The following is a 14,764-nucleotide window of genomic DNA, read 5'->3' on the forward strand; positions in this document are numbered from 1 at the left end:
TTTTAAATATGCCTAGCAACAAAAAAAAAAAGTAATAAAACATGGCAAAAACGCTAAACGCAATGCAGAAGTGGGTCAAACGCAAATTGCATAGGTGTGAACCTAGCCTAATGGTAGCCATGTACTCTTTGGGGGAGATTACTAAAACTGGTGCATAGCAGAATCTGATCCAGCTGTGCATGGCAGCCAATCAGCTTCTAACTTCAGCTTGTTCAATTAAACTTTGACAATAAAACCTGGAAGCTGATTGGTTTCTATGCACAGCTGCACCAGATTTTGCACTCTCCAGTTTTAGAAAATCAACCCCATTGCGACCCACATGTTTGGTGCACTTTATGAAAGCGCACCAAAGATGTAGCATGCAGGAGACATCCGAATCTCCAAATAATGAAAAATTTATCCAAATTTTGAATAGTACATGCTAGCAGTTTTTTAAAGCTCAAAAACCACTGGATGAAAAAATGTTACGAATATCAGTTTTAGTAGCATTCAGAGGAGTTTAGGAGCGATAGTGTTTAACCACTTGCCTACCAGGCACTTATACCCCCTTATTTACCAGGCCAATTTTCAGCTTTCAGCGCTGTCACAGTTTAATTGACAATTGCGCGGTCATGCAAGATCGTACCCATATGAATTTTTTATAATTTTTTTCCCACAAATAGAGCTTTCCTTTGGTGGTATTTAATCGCCGCTGGACACTTTACTTTTTGCACTATAAACAAAAAAATTGCAAAAAATTTGATAAAAAAAAGTTTCTTTGTTTCTATTATAACATTTTTCAAACAGGTAATTTTTCTCCTTCACTGATGTGCGTTGATGAGGCAGCACTAATGAGCACTAATAGGCGGCACTGATAGGCAGCACTGATAGGCAGCACTAATGAGGTGGCACTGATAGGTGGCACTAATGAGGTGGCACGGATAGGCGGCACTGATAGGTGGCACTGACTGGCATCACTGCTGGGCACTGACTGGCGGCACTGCTAAGCATTGACTTGTGCAACTGCTGGGCACTGACTGGCACAACCGCTGGGCACTGACTGGTGGCACTGACTGGCAGCACTGTTGGGCTGCATTGATGGGCACTGGTGAGTGGCACTGGTGGGCACAGTTGGGTGGCACTGGTGGGTGGCACTGCTGGGCACAGGTAGGTGGCACTTCTGGGCACAGGTGTGTGGCACTGCTGGGTGGCACAGGTACCCACCTGTGCCACACACCTGTGCCCAGAAGTACCACCTACCTGTGCCCAGCAGTGCCACCTACCTGCACTGCTGGACACAGGTGGGCAGCACTGCTGGGCACAGGTGGGTGGAACTGGTGCGTGGCACTGCTGGGCACCGATCATCAGGGCACTTATCATCAGTGCCCTGATGATCTGAGCCAATCCCCGCTCTGACAGCTGCCAGTTCTCGGCAGTACTTTCCTCACGTTCTGATAGCGTGAGGAAAGTGCAGCCGAGAACCGGCAATTGCATTTCCCGGTGATCAGCGTGTCATTGGACACGGCTGATCAGGTGGTAAAAGGCCGCTGTGATTGGCCTTTTACCACATCACGTGATCAGCTGTGTCCGTAGGACAGAGCGATCACGGAGATCACCGGGGGCGCACAGGAGAGCACGTTCTGGGAGGACGTCATATGACGCACTCCCAGAATTGGCCAGCCGCAGTGAAGCTGTCATTCGGCTATCTGCGGTTGGCAAGTAGTTAATAAGCGTTTTTACAGAAAAAAAAGCTAGAAAAAGTTGAAAAGCAGTGTTTTAGTAGCATTTAGCATTTTTTTCTGTTAGAAAAACACTCAAAAGAACTCTACAAAAACATTTTCTTTCAAAAAAAATTGCTAATACCTTAAGGCTAGATTCACACCTCTGCAGTTTGCGTTTGATGCGTTTCTGCAGTGTTATGTGGTGCGTTTTGTGGTTTTGCACATGCGTTTTTATGTTTGTGGGGTTTTTGTCAACTTGTTGCTGGGCAGATTAAAATGCAAAACGCATAAAAATGCACTACATGCATTTCTGCAGCATCTCCATTGAAGTCTATTGAACCAAAATGCAATGTTTTGCATTTAACCACTAGCCTACAGGGCACTTATACCCTCTTCCTGTCCAGGCCAATTTTCAGCATTCAGCGCTGTCACACTTTGAATGACAATTGCGCGGTCATGCAACACTGTACCCATATGAAATTTTTATCATTTTTTTGAGACAGATAGAGCCTTCTTTTGGTGGCATTTAATCACCTCTGGGATTTTTATTTTTTCTTAAACCAAAAACCACTGAAAATATTGAAAAAAAAATGTTTTTTCTTAGTTTTTGTTATACAATTTTGTAAATAAGTGATTTTTCTCATTCACTGATGTGCGCTACTGAGGCTGCAGTGATGGGCACTGATAGGCTGCACTGATGGACACTGATAGGTGGCACTGATGAGGAGGCACTGGTAGGTTGCACTGATGGGCATTGACAGGCATCACTGATGGGCACTGAAAGGCAGCACTGATACATGACACTGATATATGGCACTGATAGGCAGCACTGACTGGCACTGATAGGCGGCACTGATTGGCAGCACTGATAGGTGGCACTGACTGGCACTGATGGGTGACATTGAAAGGGAGCTCAGATGGGAGCACTGATATGTGGCATTGATGTGCACTGGTATGCACTGATATGTGGCATTGATGGGCACTGGCATGTGGCACTGATGGGCACTGACAGGTGGCACTTCTGGGGCCACACTGATCATCAGGGCACACTGATCATCAGTGCCCTGATGATCAGTGTACATGTCCCCTCCGCGGAAAGCCGATTACCAGCTCTCCTCTTGAGCTGTCAGTGTGACAGATCGAGAGGAGAGAAGTGCCGATAACCGGCATTTCCGTGTTTACATGTGATCAGCTGTGATTGGACACAGCTGATCACATGACCGAGCCGACATCTTCGGCTCTTTCCGTGATCCGCTGTGTCCGAGGGACACAGCGCACCGGCGATCGCCGCGCTGCGTGCTCCCTGAGCCGCGCATGCACAGTGAGAATGGTAGGACATCTAATGACGTCCTATCAGAACGAGAGAACCACCTTGCGCCCGTCATTGTACTATAGGGCGGGCGGAAGGTTGTTAAAAAAGTCTCTGACCCTTTCCAAAAAATGCACCGGGTGTGACCCTAGACTAAAGCAGTGTGTATGGACCAGGGGCGGACTGACAACTCATGGGGCCCCCGGGCAATAGGGGATCATGGGGCCCCTGTGTCCTTGCCCAAACTAAAAAAAGCCTATGAAAAAAGGTACCAGGGGCATCTCATGGGGCCCCCTACTGACCCTGGGCCCTCGGGCAGTGCCCGAGTTTCCAAATGGTCAGTCCGCCCCTGGTATGGACATGAATATGATAACACTGTTTAGCTTCTAGGAGCAGAAAAAAACCCGCTAGTGTGCTTGGAGACTTCGTAAGCCTCCCGCTTTGATTTTATTATCTGATCAATATGCTAATTAATCAAAATGATTGAATCCACAAACAATCAAATTACCATAATGTCCCTTCCAGCAATTTATGGTGGCCATACATGCTTCTAGAAATCATCAATTGCTTTTCCATTTGAGCTCTGCTGACAGGGATATCGATCTATATTTATCAACCCTTTTAATCGATATGACACGTGGGGAAGTGGAGTTGGATTGATACCTAAGATATGATCATAATGTGCGATCGGAGGTTGTTGATCACAATCTTTGTTTCCATCATATAATCTGCTGGATTGAAATATGATTCAATTCATTATCCAAGTATCTCAGTGCTGCCAAGCAATGCAAAACAGTCAATTCCACCCTGGCTGATCCTTTCAGTTTGGTCGACTCTGATCTGAATTCCCTAGGTTCACACCTATGCAGTTTGCGTTTCATCCGTTTCAGCATTGCGTTTTGTGGTGCGTTTTTGCACATTTGTTTTTGATGCATTTTGAATTTTTTTTTCTTGTTGCTAGGCAGATTTAAAACGCAAAATGCATAAAAAAAAGTGGCAAAAACGCACTACATGCTTTTCTGCAGCGTTTCCATTGAAGTCTATATAACCAAAAACGCAACTTTTTGCATTTAAAAAAGTCCCTGTGAACCTGTCCCATAGGAAATCATGTTAATTGGACTATAGTGCATTTCTACAAAAAAAAAAACTATTTCTGCTGTGTGCATGTACCCCCTCTTCTGAATGTGAATAGAGCCTGCGACCGATGCTGGCCAGTGTGTCAGTTGTCGGCTTTTCTGTGGAGGTTTTGACGCACACAGAGCGGTCTCAGTTATTGGCCACTTTGTATGCAGCCATAGCACAGAGGGCTGCTGCGTCCAGAGGCCATAAACGATCTGCGGCTAAACTGCTGTGTGAATGTAATCTAAATTGATCAGAAGGGAAGTGATGGCTAATCGATTGTTTGCAGATGTGATCAATGTAATAGAATCACACATCAATCAGATAATAAAAAAAAGCATGTATGGCCACCTTTAGCCTGGGGTCACACTGATGCGGTGCAGTATTCGCAGCATTTTCTGTGTGAATTCCACACCACATCAGAATCGCACCGTTCATACAAACTGCTGCAGGTGTATATGTTAAGTTAACAACACCCCTAAATCGTTCCACAAAACGCGGTGCAATGTGCAGAATCGGATCACATGGGTGTGAATACCCATGCAATCTGATTCTAGTGAGGACCACAAAAAGGGTCCTGCACCTTTTTGGTGCTGGTGCGGTGCGATTAGAGCCATGGGCAGCACAGTGGATAAATGGTTAGCACTTCCTCTAGTCAGTATTAGGGTCGTTGGTTTGAATCCTAACCACAGCACCACTTGCCTGGAGTTTGCATGTTCTCCCTGTGCCTGCGTGGGTTTCCTCCGGGTACTCCGGTTTCCTCCCACACTCCAAAGACATGCTGGTAGGTTAATTGGATCCTCTCTTAATTGTCCCTAGTATGTGTATGTATGAATGTAAGTTAGGGACCTTAGATTGTATGCCCCTTGAGGGTTAGGGACTGATGTGAATGTACAATATATATGTAAAGCGCTGTGTAAATTGACGGCGCTATATAAGTACCTGAAATAAATAAAATAAATACAAAATGTATGGCTCCAATCGCACCGCACACAAATCGCATGTGATTTGCACGGGAATGCGGTGCTGTTCCTGTGTGAATCACATACGATGTACCGAACCGCATATATGTGAACCGGGGCTTAGACTTGATCAGGGGTGGACTGAACATTTGGAAACTCGGGCACTGCCCGAGGGCCCGGGGTCAGTAGGGGGCCCCATGAGATGCCCCTGGTACCTTTTTCATAGGCTTGTTTGGGCAAGGACACAGGGGCCCCATGATCCCCTATTGCCCAGGGGCCCCATGAGTTGTCAGTCCGCCCCTGGACTTGATCAAATGGAAGTCAATCAAACTTGAGTCGATCAGCCAGGGCAGAAAAAGATTGTTTTGCATCGATCAGCAGCACCCAGATACTTTGTTCATGAACACGATCATTTTTTGATTGATCAGATTATGGTGGTAAAAGGGAAGTCATCGCTAATTGTAAGATATGGTTGTACCTTAAATATTGTGTGAAATCACTTTCCTGTGTGCGCTGTATGGATCAGTTGTGGACTATAGATTGATTGGAGCAATCAGAAAAGAAATCCATGATTTATTGAAGCGTGTATGGCCACCATAAGTGGAAGAGTTTGTAGTGCAGTGAACAGGGGCGGACTGACAACTCATGGGGCCCCCGGGCAATAAGGGATCATGGGGTCCCTGTGTCCTTGCCCAAACTCAAAAAAGCCTATGAAAATGGTACCAGGGTTCATCTCATGGGGCCCCCTACTGACCCCGGGCCCTCGGCCAGTGCCTGAGTTTCCAAATGATCAGTCCTCCCCTGGCAGTGAATGTATGATGAGACTTACCTTTCTGAAGGCTCCTGCCTGGTATGGTAGGTGAGCACTGCTCCTCTCCCCCTGGCTCAGATGGTTGCTGTCTGTTGTCAGATGTTTGTATTCACTTGCTGTCCTGCCTGGTTAGCATTCTCCTGGTGTCATGACAACCCTTGTAATCTGATCACTCCTGCTGGTTCCAAGTCTGTAAAGATCTGTTGTATGGAAGCTCCAAGAAGTGGCGGCGGACATGTGATCAGTCAGTAGTTAGTGTCTCAGGGCGTCCAATCAATCTTCGTGATGTTATCGTATATTTATTGAATATGAGTTCTGTTAGGAGAGTGAAGGAACTGTCAGTTGTCTGTAATGTAAACCCTGGGTTGCTAGGATACGGGGAGGAGAACCGTCCACACTCACCAGGGGAGGTCTGTATCCCAGCAATAGGCTTCCATAGCAAACCTCCCCAGGGCACACAGCGGACACACCCAGAACCTTTGTGAATGGGCCGGACACTTACCTCTGCACTTCCTCAATGATTCTTTCACACTTCATGCATTTCAGCCTGGGTTCACATTCATGCGGTGTGGAATTTGCATCGGATTCTGTGCGAATTCTGCACCACATCACAATCATTCATACAAACTGCTGCAGGTGTGTATGTGAAGTTAACAACTCCCCGAAATCGGTTCGCAAAACACGGTGCAATGTGCAGAATCGGATCGCATAGATGTGATCCGATTCTAGTGCGGACCAACAAAAAGGGTCTTGCGCCTTTTTGATGTCGTGCGATCCGAGCCATAAAAAATATATGGCTCAAATTGCATCGCACACAATTCGCATGTGATTTGCACAGGAATGTGATGCAGTTCCTGTGCGAATCACACGCGATATTCCGCAGCGCATCAGTGTGAACCCAGGCTCAGTGTGCTTTGTTCTTTATTTAAAATACACAGAAAGTAGGTTTAAGGGCCAGTTCATACTACATGCTTTTCGGTTGCTTTTTTCTGCATCCAAAAGCACAGAAAGTAGGTTATATGGTTGTCAGTGTCACACCAGTGCTTGCAGTGCTTGCAGTTCCAGTGCGTTCCGGTTGCAGCAAAAAAAGTAGAACAGGCTGTGTTTTTTCTGCACAGAACTGTACTGGAACGCATCAAAAAACGCACCGGAACACACCAAAACGCATCAAAAAAGCACTGGAATGCACATGTCCCTATTTAAATTGAAGAAAAAGAGGGGGAAATGAATTGGAATGCATAAAAAACACACTAGAACGCATTTAAAAACACTGGAACACGTAAAAACACGTCAAAAACGCACATGCAGAAATGAATCTGGACTGCGTTTCTATAGTGTATAGTGAAACACTATAGATACACAGTCCAGATGTGTTCCGGATGCGTTTCTGCATGCGTGTTTTTGGCGCATTTTTGGCGTGCATTTTCGACACCTTCCAGTGTGGTTTTTATGCTTTTTGGTTCATTTTCCCCCTCTCTTTCTTCAATTTAAATAGGGACATGTGCAGCCCAGTGCATTTTTGATGTGTGTTACCACTTTCCAGTACAGTTCTGTGCAGAAAAAAATGCAGCATGTTCTACTTTTTTTTTCTGGAACTGCAGGAGCTGATGTGAAATATGACATTGAAAACCATATAACCTACTTTCTGTGCTTTTGGATGCAGAAAAAAAGCAACGCATGTAGTGTGAACTGGCCCTTAGGACCCGTTCACACTATAGAAACACAGTCCATATGTGTTCCAGATGTATTTTTTTTTGCATGCGCATTTTTAATGCATTTTTGGTGCATTCCAGTGCATTTTTTTAAGTGTTTTGACACATTCCAGTGCAGTTTTGATGCATTCCAGTTAATTTTTTTCCCACTCTTTTCTTCCACTTAAATAGGGACATGTGCATTCCAGTGCATTTTTGGTGCGTTCTGGTGCCTTTCTGATGCATTTTAGGGCCAGTTCACATTACAAAAATGCACTCCGGATATGTTTTTGCTTAGTTTTGATGCAGCTTGCCATATTCCAGTATGGTTCCAGTATGGTTCTGTACAGAAAAAATGCAGCATGTTCTACTTTTTTTTTCTGTACCGGAAGCTGACTGGAACTGACTGCACTGGTGGGATCCATGGCCATTGGAATACATGGAAAACACTGTGCATGCATTTTTGATGCAGAAATAAAGTGCACTGAACTGCATCTAGTGTGAACTAGCCCTTACAGTACAGTTCTGTGCAGGAAAAATGCAGCCTATTCTACTTTTATTTTTGCATCCACTGGAACGGCCAGCACTGATATCAACTTTGACATTGACAACCATATAACCTACTTTCTGTGTGTTTTGGATGCAGAAAAAAGCACACTGAAACTCGTGTAGTGTGAACTGGCCCATATGGTTGTCAATGTCATAGTTCACATCAGTGCTTGCAGTTCCAGAGCGTTCCGGTAGCAGAAAAATTATTTATGAAAATCATTATCCCAAAAAGAAGAAAAACTGTTGCTCTATCTGCCTAATAAAGCGTAGGATAGTTTGGCTTTAAACACTTGAAGACCGACATTTTTCTGACACTTTTTGTTTACATGTAAAAATCTGTATTTTTTGCTAGAATTTAGAACCCCCAAAAATTATATATTTTTTAAAGCAGAGGATAAAATAGTGGGTGTTGCAATTTTTTATGTCACACAGTATTTGCACAGCGGTTTTTCAAATGTATTTTTTGGGGAAAAAGCTTGAATGAATTTTAATGCACAGAATCACAATATAATACCCAATTGTTTGGTACAGAATAAAAGACAATGTTATGCCAAGTAAATGGATACCAAACATGTCATGCTTTAAAATTGCACAAGCCCATGGAAAGGCTACAAACGAGGTAAATTATATCATCCATAGGTGACACTTTAACCACTTCCCGACCGGCCGTTGTATATAAACGGATGGACGGTGGCACTGCAGGGTCGGGTGTCTGTTTATAAACGGCCTCCCCGCACCCTGCTTGTGCGCGCTTCCCGGGAGCACGCAGCACCGCGATCCAGTGCCCGCTGTGTCCTCCGGACACTGAAACACCGATCGTCGGACGGGACCTCTGTATGAGGTCCCGATCATGTGATCACTGGTTGGCCAATCAGTGATCACATGCAAAGTAGTAAGCAAGATGTCACTTGTGACATCATTGCTTACTACAGGTGAAATCTGTGAATGATCACAGAGGTCACATGGTACAAGGCTATTCACAACAGCCTTGTACCATGTGACAAGCTGTGACCAATCACAGCTCACTCAGTACTTCTCAAAGACTGCAAGAATGCAGACAGAGAGAAAGAGAAATGATTGCTTTTACATCCTATATGGGTGTAAAAGCAATCAGTGTAAAAAAAAAAAATCTTCATCACCCCCCACAAGTAGTACAGTGTCACCATGGTGACACTGTACTGCTGGGGTAACAGTATGTAAAAAAAAAATAATATAAAAAAATTAAATAAAAATGTAAAAAAAAATGTTTCAAAATTATAATTTTTGGTTAAAACTAATTTGGATTTTTTTTTACTAAAAAGATAACAGAATAAATTTTATAAAAAAAACAGTTTTTTTTCAAAATTTTTGGACTTTTTCATTTACATAGCAAAAAAAATAAAAATCCCAGCGGTGAATAAATACCACCAAAATAAAGCTTTATCTGTCTCAAAAAAATGGTAAAAAATTAATTTGGGTACAGTGTTGCATGACCGCGCAATTGTCATTCAAAGTGTGATAGCGCTGAAAGCTGAAAATTGCCCTGGACAGGAAGGGGGTAAAAGTGTCCGGACTGGAAGTGGTTAAAAGTCTTTACAAGTTACCACTTTAGGGTTACAGAGGAGGTAGTAGAATTATTGCTCTCAATCTGACATTTGCGGTGATTCATAACATGTAGGGGGAGATTGCTGTTTACATACCAACAAAGGATCAAAACATGTGTTTGCCTTTGTGCAGGAGCAGGGGGTACAGGGATACTAAGTTTGTATTTATTTATTTATTTTACACCACACCTATATTTTTTTTTTATCACTTTCATTGTTATCACAAAGAATGTAAACATCCCTTGTGATAGCAATAGGTAGTGATAGGTCCCCTTTACTGAGAAATCTGGGATCTATTAGACCCCAGATGTCTTCTCTGCTGTAAGCCCTGGTTCACACTGAATGTGACTTTGAAATTGCGCTACTTCACTTCAAAGCTATAGATCAGTGTGATTTGTACCTCTGATTTCACTGTGGCTTGCAACTAAGTAAGTCAATGCAAGTCGCAATGAAATCAGAAAATAAGTAGTGCAGGAACTATTTTTGATATCGCACCACTTCAAATTGCGCTGCTAAGTGCCATAGAAATATGTTCAGGTGCGATTTGTAAAGCGCATGTCGCACCTTAAGTCACACTAGTGTGAACCAGACCTTAAAAGCTTCAGATCATACCAAAATCGATATGATCCGATGCTTTTTACAAACTACTAATGGTGTGTTTACAAACACAGAAACTGGAAGTGACAAAATATTCATTGCTTCCGGTTTCTTAAACAAAAGAAATTATTGGTGCTGTTCCAGCTCCCAATCAGTTCTGTGGTCAGCCAGGAAAACCAGGGGCTGCAATCCCGGGATGGGGGGGGAACTCCCTCCCGCTGCTTGTCATAGAAATCCAGCAGCTATTTAGCCGCTAGGATTGCTTTTATAATAAAGAGCTCTGCTAGCTCTAAAAATGATACCGGGATGATGCATCCTGGTATAACCACTCAAAGTTCATATATCTGCTGGCGTTAAGTGGCTAAAGCCTTAGTTTAGTAAAAAAAAAAACAAATCAGCACAAGAGACCTGACTTATTTGTAATGTGTTGCGTCTCTTGTGCTGATGGCTCCTCATTTAGTTCAAATTATCTTCTTCCAATCCCCCTCTACACCAGCCATCAGAATCCTTCACTGCAGTGGAGGTTAATAGAGCCTGATGGAGCTGTGACAGGCACTCATTAACAATGAGTTATGTGTCTGACTATGCCCACCCTTTTCACCCCCTCCTCCATTCATAGATCGTTTTTCATTGATAGAAGCTATAGTACACCTTCTTTGAATGGAGAGGGGAGGTGGAAAGGGTGGGCATACTCAGACACACTACTTGGCAGGTAGATAAAGAGTAACTTCACTTTTGATGATAAAAAAACACCCCTCTGGATGATCTATATGCATTGCAAGGAGTTTAATAAACTTTAATGAAGAATCCTACTTTGTTAATCAGAAGAAAAAGCTGTTTGTCTGTGTCCATGTGCAGAGTGAATGTGAATGGAAGTGGTTTTATGGGTTGCACAGTGGCTAAATGGTTATCACTTCTGCCTGGCAGTACTAGGGTCATTGGTGCGAATCCCAACCATGGCACCACCATGATGTGAATGTACAATATATATATACACACACATACAGTGCTCAGCATAAATGAGTACATCTCTTTTGAAAAGTAAGATTTTAATCAATATCTCAATGAACACAAGAACAATTTCCAAAATTTTGACAAAACTGAGTTTTATAGAACATTTGTTTAGCTCATTACATGAAAGGTTGATAATATAACTTAGATTATAAAATCTTCAGTTTTATTCAAATTAGTTGATGCAAACATGAACACATCCCACAACAAAAACTACTCCATCTAGTATTTTGTGTGACCTCCATGACTTGTAAGGACAGCACCAAGTCTTCTAGGCATGGAATGAACAAGTTGGCGACATAATGCAACATCTATCGTTTTCCATTCTTCAAGAACGACCTCTGTAAGAGCCTGGATGCTGCATGGAGAGGGATTCCATACTTGTCTCTTCAGAATTCCCCATAGGTTTTCAGTTGGGTTCACATCAGGAGACATACCTGGCCACTGAATCACTTTCACCCCATTCTTCTTCACAAATGCAACAGTGGCCTTAAATATGCGTTTTGGATCATTGTCATGTTGGAAAAGTGCACGATGACCAAGGCACGGAGTGATGGTAGCACCTTCTCTTTCAATATAGAGCAGTACATCTGTGAATTCATGATACCATCAATGAAGTGCAGCTCCCCAACACCAGCAGCACTCATGCAGCCCCACAGAAGGACACTGCCACCACCATGTAGGCACCATGCATTTTTATTTGTACTCCTCATCTTTGCGACACCATACAGTTTAAGCCATCAGTTTCAAACACATTTATCTTGGTCTCATCACTCCAGAGTACAGAGTCCCAATAGTCTTCTTTTTCAGCATGGGCCCTGGCAAATTCTAGGCGGGATTTTTTGTGCATGGGCTTTAGGAGAGTCTTCCTTCGTGGATGACACCCATGCATGCCATTCCTCTGCAGTGTACGCTGTATTGTGTCATGGGGAAACAATCACCCCAGTTTGGCTTTCTACCTCTTTAGCTAACTGCAGTGAACTTGCATGGTGATTTTCTTCAACTCTTCTCATGAGAAGATGCTCCTGTTGAGGTGTTAACTTCTGTGGATGACCTGGACGTCTCTGTCAGATGGTTGCAGTTCCATCTTTGTTAAATTTTTGTATCATTTTTGCTACAGTATTCTGACTGTTAAGTAAATCTTTGCTGATCTTTCTTGTGTAAAGAAATTATTTTCATTCTCAGGCCTTGTGACATTTCTCTTCCAGGTGGTGCCATTGCTGACAGCATGAAATGGAAAGGGGTTTTCTTTGTTAAGTAACGCCCATTTATAATCAACTGTCTGCTGGACACCTGTATAATGAATAATTAGACTCACCTGTAGTTGAATTCTTGTTAATTAGAATGTTGTTGTCTAAAATGTGTCTTTGCTCCTAATGCAGGCCATAGATGGGGAGAAAAAACGGCAGATTTTTCTTTTAAAAAACGAAAATTCGGTCGTTCAAGCGGCCGACGTTACCATCAATGGTAAAAAAAATCGGCCGATTTTCATCCCTTCTACAGCTGGCAAAAAGTGTCCCTGCAGAGAGCTCCGCTATTTCTGACAGTTCCTTCGCATTTACAGCGGTTGAAACATTGTATCTATTTGTTTCCATTTAGGATACAGATGTTTTTATTCGGAAACAAATAGATACAATGTTTCAACCGCTGTAAATGTCAAAGAACTGTCAGAGAACTGTCAGAAATAGCGGAGCTCTCTGCAGAGATACTTTTTGCTGGACTGGAATTCTTCTTATTTTCATCCTACTTCTTCTTCTTCTTCATCCTCTTCTTCATCATCCTCATCCTCTTCTTCTTCATCCTCTTCTTCTTCTTCTTCATCTTCTTCTTCATCCTCATCCTCTTCTTCTTCCTCATCCTTTTCTTCTTCTTCTTCCTCATCCTCTTCTTCTTCATCATCCTCATCCTCTTCTTCTTCATCATCCTCATCCTCTTCTTCCTCTTCTTCTTCATCCTCATCTTCTTCTTCTTCATCCTCTTCTTCTTCCTCTTCTTCATCCTCATCCTCTTCATCCTCATCCTCTTCTTCTTCATCCTCTTCTTCCTCTTCTTCATCCTCTTCTTCTTCTTCATCCTCTTCTTCATCCTCTTCCTCTTCTTCTTTTTCTTCTTTTTGTCTTCCTCTTGCAGGTCACTGCTCATGCGCAGATTTTTTATCAGTAAAAAATCGGCCGATTTGCCCACTAATTGCCGCGAAAATCGGCCGATCGGCAAAATCGGCCGATTTTTTTCCAACTTTACCGAAAAACAAAAACGGCCAAAATCCCGAAAAACGGCCGACCAAATTGCCCACTAACGATCCGAAAATCGGCCGATTTTATTTTCGGCCGACAAATCGGCCGATTTTCGACCCATCTATGGCCTGCATAAGACTTTCATTGGGGTGTATTCATTTATGCAACATGGTCTTGAATTAGTTTGTTAAGAAAAATACTTTTTTGTATGTGCAAATTAACAAATCTTGTTTGCAATCAATGGCCTGCATTGTGGGAGTATTTTGTTGTATAGAGTCCCATAGAAAATGTTGATTCTGAAAGGAAGGTAAAGGCTTTCTGACAAATCTGTTGTTGTGTACTCATTTATGCTGAGCACTGCATGTAAAGAGCTGTGTAGATTGATGGTGCAATTTCAAGTACCCAAAATAAATAAAATAAATGTATAATTATCAGTTGCTGCACCTGCAGGGCTCTAATGAGGAAAGTGGCAGGGTCTGCATCCCTTTTAGATGTGATTTCCCTTTTGGGGGTATCATACCAAAAATGACATTTTTGTTGCAGGGGATGCCAAAAATCTGATGTGTATCTTAGTGCAGACTTCTGGGAAAATCAGTGAGCCAATCAGACAAGCAGGAAATTAGATTTTCAGGGGGTGTTCTGTACGCCAACTGTGATCATCTCCAGGTTGCCAGATTACATGTACTTTACAGAAGATTACAGATTGAAAAAGGAAAGGTAGTTTTTAATAATGTTCAGTTACTCTCTGACTTGTGTTGTGATTGTAGACGCTATGTTAGGTTTTTTTTATTTGCTAATTTTTTTTCCCACCAAAGTGGTGTTACTGTTTAATTTTTGAGTTGCAGTGACGCAACAACACTACTTCATATTTTGATAATGTGAACAGCAATGTGCGCCGTCCATATTATCAACAACATTCCACTTTACTGGGCATGAAAAAACCTGCCTCAAATGTCTGCTTTTAATGCCAGTGTGAACAGGGCCTTATGAGTGTCTGTTACAGCTCTGTCAGCTCGATTACACCAAGAGATTGCAGAAAGGGGTGGGGGGGGGGCATTAGAGAAGGGAGATTGCAATATAAAAAATAAACTTTGGGTCCTTTCACAGGGGTGATCCGTTTTTTTTCCCCTCAGTTCAGTCACGTTTTTCAAAGAAGTTTACATCCATTTTTCATCTGTGTAGATCCATTTTTCATCCG

Source organism: Staurois parvus, unplaced genomic scaffold, assembly GCF_062004578.1.
Source record: "Staurois parvus isolate SC_StPar_1 unplaced genomic scaffold, SC_StPar_1.0 ptg000468l, whole genome shotgun sequence".
NCBI classification, from domain to species: Eukaryota; Metazoa; Chordata; class Amphibia; order Anura; family Ranidae; genus Staurois; species Staurois parvus.